The 20448-nt window shown below is 41.3% G+C and overlaps 1 protein-coding gene across 4 annotated transcripts in view; it reads left to right on the top strand.

Annotated features, from left to right (window-relative positions):
• DAB2 (DAB adaptor protein 2) overlaps positions 1-20448 on the top strand; it is a 75545-nt gene that overhangs the window by 12023 nt on the left and 43074 nt on the right. For 3 of the 4 annotated variants that reach the window (XM_050793421.1, XM_050793422.1, XM_050793418.1), the window contains exon 1: positions 10324-10880. The exons of the other annotated variant lie outside the window; for it this stretch is intronic. The gene's annotated coding sequence lies outside the window, so the exon portion shown is untranslated. Of the gene's footprint in view, positions 1-10323; positions 10881-20448 lie in introns of those variants that run through there. 4 annotated transcript variants of the gene reach the window in all.

The raw sequence follows: 20448 nt of genomic DNA, 5'->3' as shown, positions 1-20448 counted from the left end.
TACTCTTATCAGCATGGCTTCGCCTTAACTTGAGTACATATGCAGAGACCCTATTTCCAAATAAAGTTACATTCACAAGTTCCAGGCAGAATTTTTGGAGGACACTATTCAACCCAGTACAATGGTCAAAAATATTCTCCATGACAAAGTGGCATTTGAGGAAATATCTAAAGCAGTTAAGGGATGGGACCTGAGCAGTCATTCATCGGGAGGACAGTCCAGGCAAATAGCAAGTGTGAAGTTCTGAGATATGAATGAGCCTGACATGGTTAGAGAACAGCAAGATGATCAGCTGGCTGGAGTGAAGGAAGTGAGGGGAAGATCTGTATGAGCAGTTGTTAGAAAATTAAGGTGGGGTATGGGAGGAGCAAATCAATAGAGCCTTGGAGGCCATTTGTAAGGACTCTGGCTTTGCCTCTGATGCAAACCGGAGTTACTGAAGGGTTCTCAATAAAAGTGTAACATTACTGGATGTATTTCATGAAGATCACTGGCTGTGGGAAGGGTAAGAGCAAAAGCAGTTAGAGGTTATTTCATTAATCCACGTGAGAGGCAATGATGGCTTGGGCCAAGGTAGTAGCAGTGGAGATAGTGAGACACTATCAGAAAATAAAAATAATACATAAAAATATCTCAAGTTTTTTCCATCAATACTTATCTGCTATATATCAAAGTGTTTTGTCACCTGTCAGTATCCATTATCAGACAATAAAAGCAAGTCCCAAAAGTTTAAGAATTCTTTTCATGAGAAAATTTTAAGAAGAACTTGAATGCTTCCTTTGTTCTTGCAATTCACAATGATAACTACCATAGGACCTGCTATTTGCCAGGAATTTATTTTACATTTATTATATTATTTAATCAACAAAATAAACCTGCAACACAAGCATGGTTTTTCATTTTTGCAGATAAGAAATTTAAAGTTCAGAGAAGTTAAGTCATTTATCCGAAGCCATATGACTAGATAATAACAGAGCCGGGATTCTAATTTATGCATGCCTAATTCAATCCTATAGTATTTCCATCAAGCTATAGTGTTAATTATGAAAAAAAGTCATTATTCTCTGATCATTGTGGTCCAGATTTTTAAGCATCATGATCTAGAGAGACTTCATTTAAGAATCTTTACTTGTAAGTAGTCGATTAGTCAATTTGACTAATTGAACAGGAAGATGGTGGAAAGAGACTCTTTAGTAGTCAAATGTTAGCAGAGAAAGAGACTAGCACATATCTCATAACCAGTGGTGTGTGAGAGCCAGTGCTGATGCTAATAAGAGCCAACTGTCCTCATCTTTTTCCAACTCCACAGTCAGTAACGCCACTTGAGAGCTTGAAATAAGCCATGGTGGGAGTTTTTAACACAGAGAAATCAACACATACAGTAAGTCAAGGCGTTTTAAATTCATGGATCTAGTTTACTAACCTACTATTGCCTATAATTCAAACTCAATCACAACAAAATATAAAAGTGTGTGTGTGTGTATATATATGCGTGTGGGCCAAGGGTGGAGGGAGAGAGAGAGAGAAGAAAAGCAGGAGGAGGAAGAAGAGAGGAAGAGACAGCATAATCGACTTGCTAGGTGTGGTTAACGTCTAACATTAGTTTTGAAAACTGCCTCACGTTCAATATAAGTCATAATAATAGAAAATGTCTACTTGTCAGATGAATGCATTTTGCATAAGTCTGTGATTATATGTTTCCTGGTTTGCCTCAGCAAAATGACTATAGGAATGAATGCATTTTCAGCCACAACTTGGATAATTCTAGACTGGTTTTCCGTCTCCCCAAACCAACACCTAGCATAGCCTTCCCAGGTGGTGTTTCTTCAGCAAATACAATTTTGGTAAGCTCAGTTCTTCCATGAAAGACCGACCCCACAGCAATCCAGGGGAAACCTGTGACATGGGTTTCCAGAGCTTTGGCTTCTCTCTCAATAGAAGCAAGTGGTGACGTTTCCTTCTCTGGGCTGCCCTGGAGGAATGTCCTTTCACCAAGAGAGACTGAGAAGGAGAACCAGTTTGAATATTAACCAAAATAAGAATGATTTCTTTGCTATGGGGAAAAAAAAGCAAAGTCGCTCCCTTTGGATGGTGTTATTATATCTGAAAGCGTGGTAGAAATTGTGCGGAGGTTATTGGCTATTTTGGATTAGCCTCACAACGTGTATCTTCCACCACTATTTATTCTAAAAAGCAGCTTGTATCCTGAACTAACACATACCCACACACACAGTGCACACACACACACGCTTAACACACATGCACACATTGCTACATAAACTCTCCTGAGCCCTTTCTCAGGGAGACATTTCTTCTTTCTGTGTCCCTTCACTGCTGTGCTCAGCCGTAATGTATCACTTCCCACTTTCTCTTCCCCCTCTCACCAATCTTTGTAGCATTTGTAAGCCAGACCCAGGCTTAGAGTCTTGTGGTGCAAGTCCAGATACCAGAGACAGCCTCGAAAGGGCATTGAGTCACAATCGATGAATCTGGTGAGGAAAAAATGAATCTGATGAGGCCATTGATGCAGAGGAAAGAAACAAATAGCAGGAGCTGAGATACAATGCCAAAGTGTGGCCAGGCCTGGTGGCTCACACCTATCATTTCAGCACTTTGGGAGACCGAGGCAGGTGGATGACAATGTCAGGAGTTGAAGATCAGCTTGGTCAAGATGGTGAAATCCTGTCTCTACTAAAAATACCAAAATTAGTCAGGCATGGTGACAGGCACCTGTAATCCCAGTTACTTGGGAGGCTGAGACTCTGTCTCAAAAAAAACAAAAAAAAAGAAAAAGAGAAAGCCAGAGAAGGACAAGGAGCCTGGCAGACTGAAGGCACGGAGCAGTGACAGGAGCAAACAAGAGGAACATAATCAGTGTGCATTCCAAAGTTGGGTTGGAGAGTATGCACCACTTACAGCCTTTTCATTTCTCCATAAAATTTGTAGTAAGAGTTAGTGTTTCCTAGGGGTTAAAAGCACAAACCAAGGAACCAATTACCTGGGTTTAAAGACTGGCTCTGCCATTTACTAGTTCTGTGACTCCTGAGTCAGTTTCCTCATCTGTAAAATTGAGACGGTAGGTTTTAATGCACTGTATTTTTATGAGGTCTAAATCAATTAATACCTGGAAAGTACTTTAGAAGAGTGTCTATATAAACAGACGTGAAAGTAAGACAATACACATCCATGGACCTAGCATGAAGAAAAAAGATTACCAGCATGATTGGAATGCCCTTTTCTTTATCTCTCTAATTCCTCTCAGAAGTAACCACCACCTTAAACTTGTGATTTATTGCCACTGTTTTTATATACATTTATTTATATGGATATTTGTACCTCTAAGCAATAATTAATTTTATTTTTCATATTTTAAGCCATATATAAATGGCATCATGCTTTCTGTCTTCTGTAACTTGCTCTGCTTATTTAATCCACCTATGTTGATACAAGCAGCTGTGAGCCATAGAGCCACACCATTGCTGTTATTGTTAAAGACTATTCCCAAGGGATGCGTGCACCATAACTTACTGTCTGTTTTCCTGTTGATAGACACTTACGTTATTTCCACTTTTGGCTATTCTAAACATTCTTAGACACATTTCTTAGCAAACAAGTGCGAGTTACTGCAGGCTGTTTTAGAAGTAAAATGTCTGAGTTTTAAGGTAAGCTTATTTTAAAATTTACTTAATATTTTTAAAATTATTCATTTAAGATGTTTGGAAAAATTTACATTATTTCGCATTATCATTATTTTGCATTGTCATCAGCACTGTGCTATGTGCTAACTACTACTGTCAACCCTTGACACATCTAACTTATTTCATTCTGATAACAACACCATGAGGGAAGTTCTACTATTTCCCTTGCTTTATAGAAGTTCAGCAATATTCCTCAGATACACAGCTGGAAAGCCACAGAGTTAGAATTCATACCTAGAGGCACTATTTCCAGAATCATGCTAAATGCGAAATAGAATATAATAAAAAGCCAAGGTATTTTGGCCAAAAAAGCATTATAAGACCGATAAAAAGGTTTCATTGAAGGGGATGGGACTCCAAATAATCCAGTATGACCCCATTTAAATAATGATATCTGTAAGGACCCTATTTCCAAGGCAGGCACGTTCTGAGGTTTAGGTAGACATGAATTTTGGAAGGGCATTACTCAACCCAGTACAGGGATCCCCTTCTACCATATGTGGCCAAGGAGAGGAGTCTAACCACTTTTCTTATGACAAGCCTTTGAATATTTGAAGAGTTCTGCTAGTCACAGATGTCCCCTTCCTCCCCACCCCGCAGCATAAAGGCTGTCTTGCCCTGGCTGTACGTGCCCATTTCAGTGAGGCCACATTGGGAGCCCTCAGCAGTTCTGATTCCCGGAAAGGTCCCCTCACTGTCCAAGTGGTCCTGCTCTGGACACACTTCCATTTGTCAGTGTATTTCTCATGAAATAGTATGCATAACAGAAAATGCTTTTTCAGGTGTGGACAGACCACTACAGGGTACAGTGGACCCGAAGAGTTGTTACTAGCCACTAGAATTATGGTTAAGTCAGGCTGTGTGACCTGTGCAGTTCTAGATCTTTCAGAAGACTTGGGTAGTAGTTCTAGCTCTGTCTCTCACTCTGTGAACAGAAGTAAATCAAGGTTCCTGCACCAACATTTCTTAACCTTTAGAAACCAGATTACTTGCCTAACCTGTTTGTCAATGATGTTGTGAGGATAAGTATAAGATTGGTACAAAAGATTAGACAAAATCCTCAGATAAAAAACAATAGAAAGAATGTGGAATGGCCATAAAACCACAATGCAATGGAATTTAACCTTTTTTTTTTTTTTTTGAGACGAGTCTCGCTCTGTTGCCCAGGCTGGAGTGTAGTGGTGGGATCTCCAATCACTGCAAGCTCCGCCTCCCAGGTTCACACTGTTCTCATGCCTCAGCCTCCCGAATAGCTGGGACTACAGGCGCCCGCCACCGCGCCCGGCTAATTTTTGTATTTTTAGTAGAGACGGGGTTTCACCGTGTTAGCCAGGATGGTCTCGATCTCCTGACCTCGTGATCCGCCCGTCTCGGCCTCCCAAAGTGCTGTGATTACAGGCGTGAGCCACCGCTCCCGGCCAGAATTTAATCTTGTTTTATGCTATGGGGTCCTTTGATCATCCAGGGAAATCTATAGTGCGCCTCTCCAGAAAATGCACATATGAACAGGCGCACAAACGCTTGTGTGAAGCATATGCATGTACATGTGGTTCACACTCATTAGAGAGTTAAATCATCCTGGAGTCCAGACACAGCTTCCCTCCATTCTCTAATGAAGACATGACTTTGAACATGAGCACTAAACGAGTACACCAAATGGTATTCCTTCTTCATTCACAAGTGACCGTTCCACTTTAAAACTGAGGCTATTCAACCAGCCCAGAAACCTAAGCACATCACATGCGCATGCTTGGAGTGGAGCAGAAGTGTTTGGGGACAGAATCAAATGTCTTTGAATGGTTAGACCTGTTTTCTTTTTTTTTCTTCTTTGTGATTTTTTTTTTTTTTTTTTTTTTTTTTTTTTTTTTTTTTTTTTTTTTGAGACGGAGTCTCACTCTGTCACCCCAGTCTGGAGTGCATTGGTGCGATCTCCACTCACTGCAACCTCTGCCTCCTGGGTTGAAGCAATTCTCCTGCCTCAGCCTCCTGAGTAGCTGCAACTATAGATGTGCGCCACCACGCCTGGCTAGTGTGTGTGTGTGTGTGTGTGTGTGTGTGTGTGTGTTGTTTTTTAGTAGAGACGGGGTTTCACCATTTCTCTCAGGAGAAAAGCAGCAACTCTCAAAGTGTGGTCCCCAAGACCACTGCATCAGAATGGCCTGGAAGTGCTGATTAAAACACGGATTCTGTGCCGGACGCGGTGGCTCACGCCTGTAATCCTAGCACTTTGGGAGGCCGAGGCTGGCGGATCATGAGGTCAGGAAATGGAGACCATTCTGGCTAACACGGTGAAACCCCGTCTCTACTAAACACACAAAAAATTAGCCGGGTGTGGTGGTGGGCGTCTGTAGTCTCAGCTACTCGGGAGGCTGAGACAGGAGAATGGCGAATGGCGTGAACCCGGGAGGCGGAGCTTGAGTGAGCAGAGATCACGCCACTGTACTCCAGCCTGGCGACAGAGCAAGTCTCCGTCTCAAAAAAAAAAACAAAAAAAAGACAACAACCAGATTCCCCGGTACCCTTTCCAGATAAGTCTCTGAGGCTGAGCCCAGGAATTTACCCTGGTAGCCAGCTTCCGGGATGACTGTCGTAAATATTACAATTTGAGAAACTATTGCTCTGGAGGCTGAATTAAGCAATGAGCATACTGATGAATACTCACTTTTGAAAAGCCTAAAGGTAGACCTCCATGAAAACTATTTGTAAGATTTCCTTTCTTCCTTTCCTTATCTTAAAATGATATAATCTTTAAACACACACACACACACACACACAACCTGTACATATATCATTTCACTTCGATGCATAAATGGGACCTATATCTGCATAAAGACTATTTTCAGTTTTTTCATTTTTGCGTGGCTCCCACACCTTTTCTCTGCCCTTGTCTCCACCAGGCCCCTAGTAATCTGTTCTGGAACCTCCTTTATAATCCTTCATATACGCACACAAACATATACACCCAAATATATATAAATAGGTGTTGCCTTTTATATTACTAAAATAGAAACATCTTTTCCATGCTTTTCTGTACCTTGCCTTTCTCATTCAAAAAAAACCTAATAGAAATATTCCCATATTACAAAATTTGACTCTAATTTATTCTTTTGAATGGTTACACATGACTTCACCAGTATGGATGAGTCATAACATATTCAGTCATTCTCCATTGACAGGCATACTTTGTCCTAGCTTCCTGCTGCTATTAGCTATACAATTAACAATCTTGGGGCAGGTCGTGGTGGCTCATGCCTGTAATCCCAGCAATTTGGGAGGCCGAGGCGGGTAGATCACTAGGTCAGGAGGTCGAGACCAGCCTGGCCAAGATGGTGAAAACACATTTCTACTAAAAATAAAAAAATCAAATGGGCATGGTGGCGGGCACCCGTAATCCCAGCAACTCAGGAGGCTGAGGCACAGAATTGCTCGAACCCGCTGAGATCTCGCCACTGCACTCTAGACTGGGTCACAAAGCAAGACTCTGTCTCAAAAAAAAAAAAAAAAAAAAAAAAAATCCTTGCATATTACACATGAACTTTATTTCTAGTGGATCGATTCTTACTCCTAGGATAGAGAATTGTATGTGTTTGCTACAATAACAATTAATATTAGTATTCCTGCAGGGTTTTATATATTTTCATTTTTGATAACTCCTGCTAAGTTTCTTTCCAAGTAAGACAGTATTTATTTGAATGGTAATTTTTATAAGAGTATTTACTTCCCTTTCACAATTTCTCATTATAAAAATTTATATTGATAAATGAAGTGTAATTAGTTATATACATTTATATTATTGAATTTTAAATATTCTTCATTTTACAAGTACCAATTTTTCCAAGTACCCTTGTGGTCTACCACCTGAGTTTCGTTAAAATTGCACAAAACAGAAAAATACATGTTAGTTCTGAGGTGCTATTGGGGTATAAGCAAGAAAACAAAACACAAACAGGCTGCCTTCTATGAAACTATCCTCCAAATATTTTAGATCAGATAGATAGACAGGTAGATGGATAGACAGAGATACGAAAAAATCCTCTGGTATTTGTTTTGACTTGCCAGCCACCAAATCTGGTAGGGTCAGTTTTTCTGTAATTTTAAATATGCAAGACTGGTCAAGGTCAAAGAACATTTTCTGGGAACAATAGCCATTCTCTTCATTGTTTTCTTAATGACATGAAGAAGAAAAAAAAGAGAGAGAGAGAGAGATGTGACCTTGCTAGGTCCACTTCAACAAATCCTTGTTTGATTTTAACATCTCTAAGTGTCCAGCAAGCCATCAAAGGTACACAGGCAGTTTACCTTACAACCAGTTCCAAAGTGCCATTTACAATTCATGGGAAATGACAGGATTCAAAAGGGGCAGTTTAAGGAAGACAAGAGCAGTAGAGAGGGGGATAGAAGAAGCGATGGAGAAGGAGGAGAGAAAGGATTAGGTCTGTGAGCTAACAGGGGAAAACAGCTTAATTATGGAAGAAAAGACACATGCATAGGATAGTTCGAACAGGCAGAGTTGCTGTGGAAGCACATTCCAGGAAAATCTTAAGAGATTACTTTAATAATAAACCATGCATTCTTCAGCAAGCCATCACGGGATTAACTACCCTTTCCTAGGCTGGGAGCACAGTCATTTGTTTTATTTTATTTTTTCCTTCTCTCTCACAGGCAGGTTTTCTGCAAGGGACAATTGCCATTCAAAGGCTATTGTTTTTCAAACATTGCACTGACTTTTCCTTACTTTAATTTTCTAAACATAAATTTCAGTGGTGATTAAAAAAAAGACCATTATTTAGGCAGGGTGAACATCTGGGTGGGCTTAGGTGCGATTCTCCAAAGGGAAGGATGTTCATTTTAGACTTGTTGAAAAGTGAACAACTTAGATGTGACGGAGACAATGTTTCACTGGGGATAAAAAGAGTTAAATTTCTTTTTTTTTTCTTAATGTGAGCAGGACATTGACTTACTGCCAGAAGCAGTATCAGTGCCCTAGAGATATAAAAATACAGTTCGAACCAGAATTCTCCACTGTCAACTCTTCAGATTTCTGTGCAAAATAAGAGGTGCCTATTTTAAGTTGTAAGTGTGAGCCCACTGCTCTTAAATGAACTGTTTTCATCAAAGTCTTCTCTTGAAACTACAACTCATAGCAAATGAAATCATTTTCTTCCTCTGGCTTCTTAGACAAATCCCTTCCATTTGGTGGGGTAGAGCAAACATAAGTTAGTATTTCTTGGTAAGAGTCTTTCAATTAAAAAAATATATTTGAATGGGCACTTCTTAGTCTAGAAAATATTACGTGTTGAGGTTAAAAGAGACACCCATGTCTTTCTAATTATCAAAGTCCCCATTTGCCTGAAATCAGCAGCCCTTTTTCCAACTACCTAGCCAACAGAGTGAAACTGGACTTCTAGATTTTAGAAACAAAGTCTTGTGTTCTACAATGTACTAGAATTAAATTTCTCTGCATAAATGTTATAAATAGAATACTATCCTAGGACTAAAATTTGTATACTTCCTGTCATTCATACAAAGTCATTTTTTTAATAGCAAATTACCTCTGGGGAATATTGAAAACTGCCAGCGTGTCCCTCCCTGCCTCTGCACCCCTAGGTGTGTCAGGGGATGAGAAATAGTAGAGTTTGGGGAGGTAGAATTCCGGGCCAGCTGTGCTGCTCTGCACCCCTCAGTCTCCCCGAACACCGGTTGTTTCAAGCCTGACCTACTTGAGAGCAGACATTGCCACTCACATTGAGCTACCCCAAATTACACAGTGGCTTCGCAGTCGAGGCTAGGCATGGACCACAAAATATATCCTTGGTGTCCCACGAGCCCTATTTGAACCCTCAGTTTCCAGAGGTAAAATGCAAATCCACTGTGTTGCTTACTTGATAAAATCAATAACCCCCTCCCATCCGAGATACAATTTAGCATTTTCACATTTACTACCTGCTACCTCTGACTTTAAACAATTAATTTTTTTTTAAAGGGAAAAGAGACACGTCTTTCACGAGAGTAATTTCAGAATTCTCCAAAAAGCAGCAGAGCTTCTGTGGATGTTTTACAACAGTTCTTGATTTTAAAATATGGAGAAAATGAATTCTCAGCTTGTTTACACCCATTAAGATTAGCTGCGGAGTACCTTCTACCGCTCAGCACTCTACCTTAACATTTTTAAATATTTTATTTCTTGCAGTTCATGTTTTTCCTAGAGGTACAGGAAGTGTTATGGAAATTCATGCAGATAAAGTCATGTTGTGTGTCTATGTATGGGTGTATATACACTGTAAGAGAAGCCTATATAGAATCTCTGATTGTATCACAATTATAACTTATTTAATAGGCTACATAGTCGTGAACATATTTTGCTCATATCGATTTCATAGAGAGAATGTTATTTTTATATCCACATATACATGATTATATTTCATATGTAAATACAGTATGTTTTACATATGCACACATAGATTTCCCACTAATTTAAGCGCATTTGCATCCGCAGTGAGGGAGACGCTAATTTCTTCTAAGGGGGGCAAATCCAATCGCGCTATCAACTTTAGAAACTGCAGATCTGCGCAGGATCCGTTGTCCCTTGTCAGGAAAGTCAGGAGTAAAGGCAGCCCTTTGTTCAAAGGGCCCCAACGGGTTGGTTAGGATGACTCCGTGTGCCACATCACTCTCAGTGGCAATCCAGGGAGCGGATCTGTGAAACGAAGCTCGGTGGATCCCACCCCTTTCCTCCAGAGCTTCCCTTTCCTGTCCTTATTTGCACCCGCCCCCCGCCCGCGTCGGTCTGGGACTTTTGACTTCGTCCCGAACACATTTCCACTCCCGTCGCTGGGTCCCTGCGATCGCCCCCAGCTGGTGGGGCTCGCGGAACCCAGGGGAGCCGGGTCCTCTGTGCCGCTGCAGCGCGAGTTAATAAACAGTTAAGTTTGAAAGACTCTGCAGACACGTTGAGGGGGAGTTACCAAGCCCAGGCAGCAAAAACATCCTGGCACATTCCTGGGGAGTCCTCAGCTGCCAGCATCTGATTAGAACCATATCTCTCGCCGGGAGTGGCCGCGCGGCTCCGAAGCTCCCGGCCGGCGGCTATTTAAGCGAGGCCCGCCGCATCCGCTGCGCTGCAGCCTGGAGGCTCCGGGCGCGGGGAAGTCATGCTCGCTTCGCGGAGGCAATAGCTAGCCGGTGAGTAGCTTCGAAACCCTTCTTCCCTCTGGCTCCATTTTTTTTTTTTTTTTTAAAGATCTCCTTCTCTCCTTTGCTCCCCCTCTCTCGTCCCCCGCTACCCGTCTTTGGGTACAGACCTTGGGCTGTGGGGAATCTTAGAAATGAGACCGTGTGCTAGGGGAAACCAGCAGTTTTGTGGCCTGACATCTGAGGAATGCTTCCACGGAATGTATTTACCTTTTGAATCCGACTCCAGATGTCCAGCTTGTGACATTTAACAAACGCCTCCTTTTGTGTCGTGTGTGTGTGTGTGTGTGTGTGTGTGAAAGGTCTGCTGGCAGCCCTCCTAGGACACTGAGGTGGCTGCTGACCGCCTAATTAACTCCTCGAAGGGTGTTTATTTTTGCTGTGTGACAAAGGCTGGGGACCTGGCTTGTGCCCACAAGAAGCTTTTTCCTGGTGACTGACAACATATGGCATTAAAATGTGAACTTTGTCTTACACCGGCATTCCCAAGGAAGTATCTACCCAAGGGACTTAAGAAACTTGTTTTATATCCCCCGGAGCAGGGAGCAGGGTTTATATGGCGCTTGTCTGCCTGTTGTAAGCCGGTTAAAAAGATTAAGTAAGAATTCTAAAACGGGGGGGGGGGGGGGGGGGGAAATGAATGGGTTAAAACCATGGAGCCTCAGTCAACATAGCGGTTTTCATAGCATAGAGCTGACTCTGTTATTTGTTTCTGCCGTCTTTCCCTCTTGACTTAATTCTGAGCCTGGAATTCAGGTCCGCAGTCAGTTTCAGCAGGGGAGCTGTTTGAGTCCAAAGGGAAATTTAACTGGATTAAAAACACTTAAGGAATCTGGATGTTATCTCCACCCCAGCCACCCCCCACCTTTTCCCCTTTTTTTTTAGTTTTTGTTTGGAAGGAAGAGAGCCACTCTGTAAACTGAGAAGAGCAGAAACAAGCTTCCAGACACATGGAAAGACTTAAAAATTATGGAGGGGCGACTTCACGAATAGTAAATGTTGCTATTGCTCTATAAAGCGACTTAATGAAAAAATTTCTGGCCTTAGTCAGGCAAAGCAGGGGCATAGGGGAAAAGGAGGTATGATATAACGAATGCAAACAGAAGTAATGGGAGTGGAAAGAAGGCAGTTACAAAAAATGCCTTTGAGATGTCTGATAAGCCTCTTGGAACGGCTTTGATGTGATGTATACTTGATTGTCCTTACAATCTTGAGGTTGGCTTCTCACACAAATGCACGTACTGGCTGTTGGGGAGGGAAGAAGTAGCTGGGGAGGAGGGAGCTTGCAGCTACCAAATGGATTGTCACCATGCTTCTTACCCCAGCAGCCAGACTTTGGGAGGCTGCTGTTCTCTGGGCCAGGTGCCCCGCCCACTCCAGGTTCTGTGTCTCCCCTCTCGGAAGGGAGATGGCCCTCAGTGACACTGTAAGAAAGTTTATTGCCTTGAGAATTCAGGAGTATTCGAGGCTTGAGCCCTTTGAAATCTTTAGAAAAGGACCTTTCTGGTGGAGTGCTGGACATGTGGAAATAATGCCACACTTAACAAGGAGAGTACAATGGGAAAGTCTTCTAGAGAAAGCATGAAGAAGACCTGGTGGTCTTTGCCAATGTGTGTTTCTGGGACAGACCACTTTTTCCAAATCCTTAATCAGTTTCCTCCTAAGGCCAACTGAATTCTTTTTGCTGTTGCTGGTGAATAACTTCCCCCTTCTTTTCCCACTCCCAGCTCGATGGATCCCTTCTTATCCAAATGACTGACCTAGAAACCAGTTCTTTTTCAGCTGTACCCTTCTATATTTTACCCTATAACCAGAATAAGTAGATGGTAGAGGAATGTCTTCCAACTTTGAGCCCATACACACATGTATTTGCCATTCTGGGGATCTTTGATCTTGATGGTTGATCTTTACCTGAGGATGTAAGTGAGGGAAGAAAGCACTTGTTAAAAACCTTGTCTAATTTGTGAAGGGCAAAATCCAGAGTTTGCATTTCTACTGAAGACTTTTATAGTTTTAGATTAAACTGAAAGTCCAAATTCCTGTGCATTAGGCCTGTTTGTTGTCTTTCTCCAAAGGTTGAATGGATTTCAGTCGCCTTGTTTGGGTTGAAGGGCACTGCTTTTAAGGCACTTGTTGGCATGAAGGTAGAACAGGGACCTCTAACAGCTGCTGACCAGCTGTTTGAGAATGATATGTACTGGCCTGTTCAACCAGTCCTCGATTACCTGAAGGTTAAAGGAGCAAGAAGATATCGTCCTTGCTGAGTGCTCCTGGCCAAGCAGGAAGCTTTGCTGTGACATGGGCTTTTATGCTGCTTCATTTCTAACTCTACCTTCATATGTCCATAAACCTAAGTTTGCTACCGCTGATATTTCACCTGGATAATTTTGAAGGCTCTGCGTGTTTCTCTTCCTCATTCCCTTAGCCTGAGGATTTAATTATTGTTCTTCTTAAAGACAGAGCCAAGACGTTGAAATGCTTGGGAAAGCTGCTGAGAGTTAGCCCTCCTGGGGTTTGAAGTTGTCCTAATGCTCGTCAGAACATACCTCCCCAGCTGGACAGACTCGAAAGCTTACTGGCCAGGAAGGTTTAGGTAACTAACCAGACACATAAGGTTTTTTACCCTTTAGATAGAACCAGAATGGGAACCAGATTAGCAATATGAAACACCTGAGTAACAGGATGTGGTATTTTAAAATTCTCCCTGGCACTGCTATGTAATGCTAAAGTTGAAGCTGTGCCGCTGAATTGCACAAAGGTTGGCCAAAATCATATTTAGATGAAACAGATTTTTGTTTTGTTTTGTCAGAGTCTGCCTCTGTTGCCCACGCTGGAGTACAGTGGCGTGATCTTGGCCCACTGCAGCCTCTGCCTCCTGGGTTCAAGAGATTCTCTGACCTCAGCCCCCTGAGTAGTTGGGATTAGAGGTACCCGCCACCATGCCTGGCTAATTTGTTTTTTTTGGGTTTTTTTGTTTTTTTGTAGTAGAGACGGGAGTTCACCATGTTGGCCAGGCTGGTCTCGAACTCCTGACCTCAAGTGATCCACTCATCTCAGCCTCCCAAAGTGCTGGAATTACAGGCATAAGCCACCAAATCCAGCCAGATGAATCAGATTTAACATCAGATATGTGTCTTTAAAGGAGACTCAACTCATGATGTCAACATATCCTGACTGGATTAACTGGTGGAAATCAGAAGGAAAGCAGACTCCTCAGTCTTTACTTAAAGGCAAAAAACAAGCAGATTCCTGATTAAGGGAACAAATGATGGCTGGTATGGACACAGAGGGCTAACATTCAACACTAGCTGCCTCCGGCAGGGCACAAGTGGATAGTAGTTGAGAACTACCTTCTGAAGTACCATTGCCTGGGTTCAAATCCTAGCTACAGGGTTGCAGGTTACATGGCTCTGGGCACATTCCATAACCTCTCTGTACTTCAGCTTGCTTCTCTGGGGAGAATAATAGTACCCCAGGACTGCTGGGAACACAGTTCATCTAATATACTTGGAATACTTTTTTCCATCTGATTTTGAAGGTTTTGTTTGTTTGTTATTGCTCCCCCCTGAACAATTGAATTAAGTGTCTTTTTGAAAACTGAAAGCAAATGGAAAATGTCTTCATGAAAATGAAATACCCCTCACTTACCTGAAAAAGGTTAATTATTCAAGCACTTGATTTTAATAAAGCCAGTGTGTTTGCTTGTGCTCACACTAGAACAGAGAGGGAGTTACTCTCTGTTCTCGTCCTGGAAGCCTGCACTTTGGTTTGGTCAGGCTGACCTCGCTGGTCTCAGTTAAGTCCTCCCCATACCCTCGCAGACTCCCGACAGAGAAGGAGCAATCCTTCCCCCTGAAGTCAGCATTATCACAGAAGGAAGTGGGAAGGGAGGGACCACCCGGACTAAACTGAATGACTAGGCTAGAAATAAAAATTCTTCCGAGTGTGTGCAGGCCCCATACTATCCTTGCCCACATAGCTGGGCAGGTTGCCATGGTTACTCCCCTTCTCGCATCCTTCTACCCTGGAAGGAAGCCTGCCTCTCTAGGGTAAGTAGAATCTGAACAAATTGCTTCCTGGTCTAAAAATGGAAGTTACTAAGTGAAGTAGAATCTCCTCTCTACTTATGTGACCCCCTCCAAACTTATTTTAATCCCCATACTTGATTTTCTAACCTTCCTAATTCTTGCATCATCTAGATAGCAAAATGTAAAAGCTTATGAAATTTCTGGAACCTAAAAGTTACTACCGCAATACAGAAGCAGCCTGGCAAGTTTTCCCTACTACATTTATACTAGCTAGCTAGGGGCAAGTGATTTTCAACTAAGTTCAACGGGTAAAAATTCTAAGTGAATGGGGCAGGCTGAGTGAGTGTTAAGTTGAAGGTAAACAGAATGTATGAGGCCTGTCACTTAGATTTTCTGGTAACCATAGAGTAAAGAGAGCAGGTAAATAGGAAGCAACAATCCTAGAATGCTGAATTTGAAGCACCATTCAACCTAGAAGAAATTTGGGTGAGGGAAATATGGTTTAATGTTATTTCTTGGTAAAAAACTACCCTATTTCTATCTAGCAGTATGACGCAAAATGTTACTCCCAAAAAGACTTTGATGTTTATGTGAAAAATGAGCTGCCATACTACAAGTTTGCATTTGACAAATTAATTCAGTCTTTCAAAATTGGACATTTAGCTTGATGTGTATTTCACAGCTTGAGAGAACTCATCTAAGACAATAGTTCTCAGAGTTGATTCCCAAACCAGCAGCATCAGCATCAGCTGGGGACCTGTCAAAACTGCAAACTCTCAGTCCCCACCCCAGGTCTCCTGAACTAAATTCTGGCAGCAGGGCCCATCCAGCTGTATCTAAACTAGCTCTCCACCATGTAATCTAAGAGTAACTTTCATAATTCAGTGGTTTTAGGATTCAGTTGTTCAGTGGAAATCATAACAAAGTATTTGAATTCCTTCAGTCATGGAGACAATAAAGAAAAAGCATTTAAACACAGTGCAGTTTAACTGAACCTTAGGATGCAGAAAGATGAAAAAGCATGGGCTTTGGACATTCTTCCCATATACGAAGTATGGCTTTCTTGATCCTAGGAAATCCAATATACTTTTGGTTTGATATTATCACCTCACTTCCAAATCCTTTCCCCTCTGCTGGGGTTTTTAGAGTATAATTAATCTCCATTTATTAGGAGACTGTCCCAGTTACCTCTTTTAAAAAAGATTCCAGTAAACTAGATCATTACCCTTGAACCAGATGGTTTTCTCTAACCTATAAAACTCTGTATTTGGTTTTTATGCCATGTCTAGAAGTGCAGATGAAGGCCTCTCCATATATGAAGCTACTTCATTTAGTGTTTGTAAAGTTTAATGGCTAATGAAGCACTGCTCCTTTCTCCCATTCGACTTTCACTTTAAGTAACCTGAAATAGAAAAGATATCTCTATTTCTTGGCTCCAATATGATGAGTATCTTGCCCAGGGTGTTATCAGTAAGTGGTAGAGCCAGGATTCAATTATGAATCTTTATGATTTGCATCTTGGCGTTTATCTGAGTGCTTAGCAATTACCTACTATGTGAAGTCTGACGCTAGGTTAGCAATGGAAAAACTCGCAGTGAGCAGAAATCAAAACAAAAGTCTTCCTCATGTGTGACAAAGGACAGGATAGAGAGTTAAACAGACTTGCATGGGAATGGCAGTGCTGCCATTTCTTGGGCATGCTATTCAGTGTCTCTGGCCCTTAGTTGTGTCACTTATCTTGCAAAAACAGTCCTAAGAATGCCTGATGTTAAACAGAGATCACATCTCAAACTGAAAAATACAAGGGTGTAATGTACAAGTATATAATTGGAACTCTGGTTTTGAAAAGCCAACACGGATTCATGGTTAAGAGCTTGGGTTCTAAGCTGCAAATGACTGTGCCCACAGCCTTGCTTTGCCATATAAGACAAGCTATATAAGGCCTGAGCTTCATTTCTCCATAAGGAAATGAGTTGCCTTGATTTTAAAATTAAAAACTCCTCAGAACTCCTGCAGTTGCTTCTGAAATGTACCTGTCCTAGAAATACAATTCTCAACGCAATAACTAAGCTGATATTTTTTAAATGGTCTTGTTCTCATTGTTTTTGAGTATCAGGCAAGCTAAATTCTAGAGATCCACACATTCAGGCTGAAAATTAGAAGACTGTCTTTCCTATATATCTTTAAACTATTACATGTGAATAATCAAGGAGGAGAATGCGGCAATGCTTCATAAATTAGTAGAGGCGCACAGATGTTAACTTTAAGGTACCACTTAAACCTCATCTGAGCAGAGCAGTTAAGTCCTGTTAAGGTCTATAGTTAATCCATACCCAAAGAACTGGAAAGCGAATAACTTCATCCCTAATTGTGTCCATATTGAAGACAGCTGCCCTCTCTGTTCTAAATATTGCATCCAAATGATCTCACTTATTTTTTTATATTTTAAGTGTCCTATTAGGGAGCCAAGACCTGGTCTAGTCTTCTGTAATATGTAATTCAGATGCTAAAGTGCTTTTTGTTACCATTTAATGCAACAGAAATAAACCAAGTGTGTTTGAACATATGTCAGAGGGCTGGCATAATCATATGAAGAATGCTCAACCAGTTTGGCTTTGGGACAAAATGTGAATCTACTAGGGAAACATACAATTGCCCTCTGAGTCAGAAGATCAGAAGTTACGGTGGCTACACACAGTAGGTGCTCAAATATCCATCCTTTAAAGGGAAGTGTCAGCTGTGCTTTAATTATATCAGCATTGGGTTTTGTTGTTATTGTTGTTACTTGATTTTGTTTTGTGTTGCTTCCTGCCCACTTTACCTCTAAAATTAAACGACTTAAATGCAATTCATTTTTGAAGTAGAAAACAAGTGTGTGCTGATAGAACAGGCTTTTCCATCAATAGTTGGTTGCTAGTAAGGAGGGTTAATACTGATTTCTGCCTGGGCTAAGGTTCAACTACAGCTGAGGCTTTTCAGAAAACATACATGTACTAGAATTGAAATGATAGATAGTTATATTTCATATAACTATCATATATAGATAGTTCATATATAGATAGTTATATTTCATATAACGCTGTCTTCTAAAGGATAGCTTGATGCAGAGATGCTTGCTTAACTGCCTGAAAACTTGTTTTTTGTGATTTCTGGTTTGTCTAACTGGTCTAAAGTCCCCAATGACTAAAAGCTGATAGTAATTGAAAGTTGGATGCAAATATTTACTTTAGGGGGACACATAGATGATGAGAGCTGCCTATAAGGTAGTTAGAGAAAATAGTAACTACTCAACTAACATACGATTTTATTATAATTAAGTGGTACAGAGTGTTGTGTGGGTCCAGAGGGAGAAAAAGGCCATTGGTGTGTTAATGGATTTGGCTTTTAAAGGAACAGTGGAAGTCAAATAAGCAAAGGTAAGAAGAGAAAATGCATTTTAGGCAGCAGCACATATGCAAATCATGTAGTTGGATGAACTTAGGGTATGCCTAAAGAACTCTGACTGGCCAGTTTGGCCAAGAGACAGTACAGGTGGCATAGGGCTGAGAAATGTTTGAGTTTGAAAAGTAGGGATGAATTGTACTGAGCCATGGATGTCAGGATAAGAATTTTGATCTTTTTAAATTATTGTTATTATACTTTAGGCTCTGGGGTACATGTGCAGAATGTGCAGTTTTGTTACATAGGTATACATGTGCCATGGTGGTTTGCTGCACCCATCAACCCGTCACGTACATTAGGTATTTCTTCTAATGCCATCCCTCCCCTAGCCCCCTAACCCCTGACAGGCATGGGTGTGTGATGTTCCCCTCCCTGTGTTCATGTGTTCTCATTGTTCAACTCCCACTTATGAGTGAGAACATGCGGTGTTTGCCAAGCAGATCTTGTCATTAAAGCAGGAAAACCAAATGCTGATTAGGATAACTTAACCTGACTCTATTGGCAGAATGCGTTTGAGTGGAGATTGCTTAGTAGTTGAAGAAAAGCCTATATTTCTTTAAAAATCATCAAAGTAGAGAAAAGAGTTGCCTAACCTAAGATTAAGGTGCAAAGAGAAATATTCATTACCCCTAATGTTTTAAGTGCACTGCTCATTAAAAGACTGCATCGAGCCTAGAAGAGTAGGGCAAATAATTTTCGGATCCCAAAAGCTTTTTTGAATTGAGGGAAGAGCTCTACATGAATCAGAGGGCAATGATAGGTCATGGCAAACGTGGGGAAATGGCTGGTGGGAGGCTGGTGAAGACTTCCCTGAGACCACACATCTTGAGTGGCCTTGGAATGAAGGTTTCCATGAAATTCCAGAAGGTGAAGGCAGTACATATTACAGGCTAGCAGGCCACACAAGAAAGTCTGGTGTGTCTGTGTGTCTGTTCAGGGGAAATGGAAGACAACGGCCTTTTCAGAGAGCAGGTGGCCATGTATATGTATAGTCTGCAGCCTGATTAGAAGGGCTTTAAATCTCAACTTGAATGTGAATGGAGGAATTGAACACTGATACCTAATTAATACAAAATCAGGAAAGCTAGGAGGACAGTAAATACTCCTACAAAAATTTAGCCATAAAGGGAGATCAGTTACAACCAGAGTCTCTTACACACCTTAGACTCTCACTGAAGCCCTTTGGAGAAAATGGAAGAAAGAGCTCATCCCATAAGGAGTTGTTTGTTTTTTTGTTTGTTTTTCACTTTAAGTGTTTTAAATATATTAAGGAGTACCTATGCCATGTATGTAGAAAAGATCAACGAACACCATAATATAAGTCTGCTAATCATGAGGAACATGTATGATACAACGTGGCATAGCTTTTTAGGGAGGAGGAACTCAGGGCGGCGGTGAGGCAATGTTGGGAAGAAATGCTGGAACTCAGTAAAAAAAGAAAAAATATGATGGGGAGGGAGGAGAGGTATGAAAATAAAGGGTAATTATGAAAAGTAGAGTTTCAGAGGTTTGACGCATTCATTAAACATGAACAGTTTAGGATAAAATCTTAGCTTCATTGTAAGCTGCAGACAGTACTGTTGTGGATCTTTTAGGTATATCTGCACACAACATACATTCTGTAATGTTGTTCCCACTTAGTGTATAGTGATGCAGATGTTCCGTTTTCTGCACAAGAGCTGTTTCCTAGAAATGGTGGGCACAACCATGTTCTGTATTAGGATCTGGACTCTTACACTTCATGCAGCTAACATTTGTGGAGGGCTCACTACTTGTAGTGATCATCAAGTCCATTTCCTTGAAGACTGACATTGACCAAGTGCTACCTGGTAGCCCCTTGATAATGCTCTTGTGACTTGGTAGTGCTCTTTAAATAACCAAAGCCAGCTGTAGGGACCATTGGTTACATTTTCATAAGATTGTTTCACTGAAATCTGAGATTCAATATTTGGCCTGATCTGAAAGTGACACTCTTGTATTCTTAGAAAATCTGGTAATTAAAAGTGCCACAGAACATGTCTGGTTCTAGAATACAGAAGTTCCCTGAATTGCTTGTACTTCTTAAGTGATTGCCAGATTGAACGCCAAAT

The sequence above is a fragment of the Macaca thibetana genome, chromosome 6 (genome assembly GCF_024542745.1).
Source record: "Macaca thibetana thibetana isolate TM-01 chromosome 6, ASM2454274v1, whole genome shotgun sequence".
NCBI lineage: Eukaryota > Metazoa > Chordata > Mammalia > Primates > Cercopithecidae > Macaca > Macaca thibetana.
Note: the sequence above shows the minus strand (reverse complement) of the source record. Positions and strands in the feature narration are given on the sequence as shown.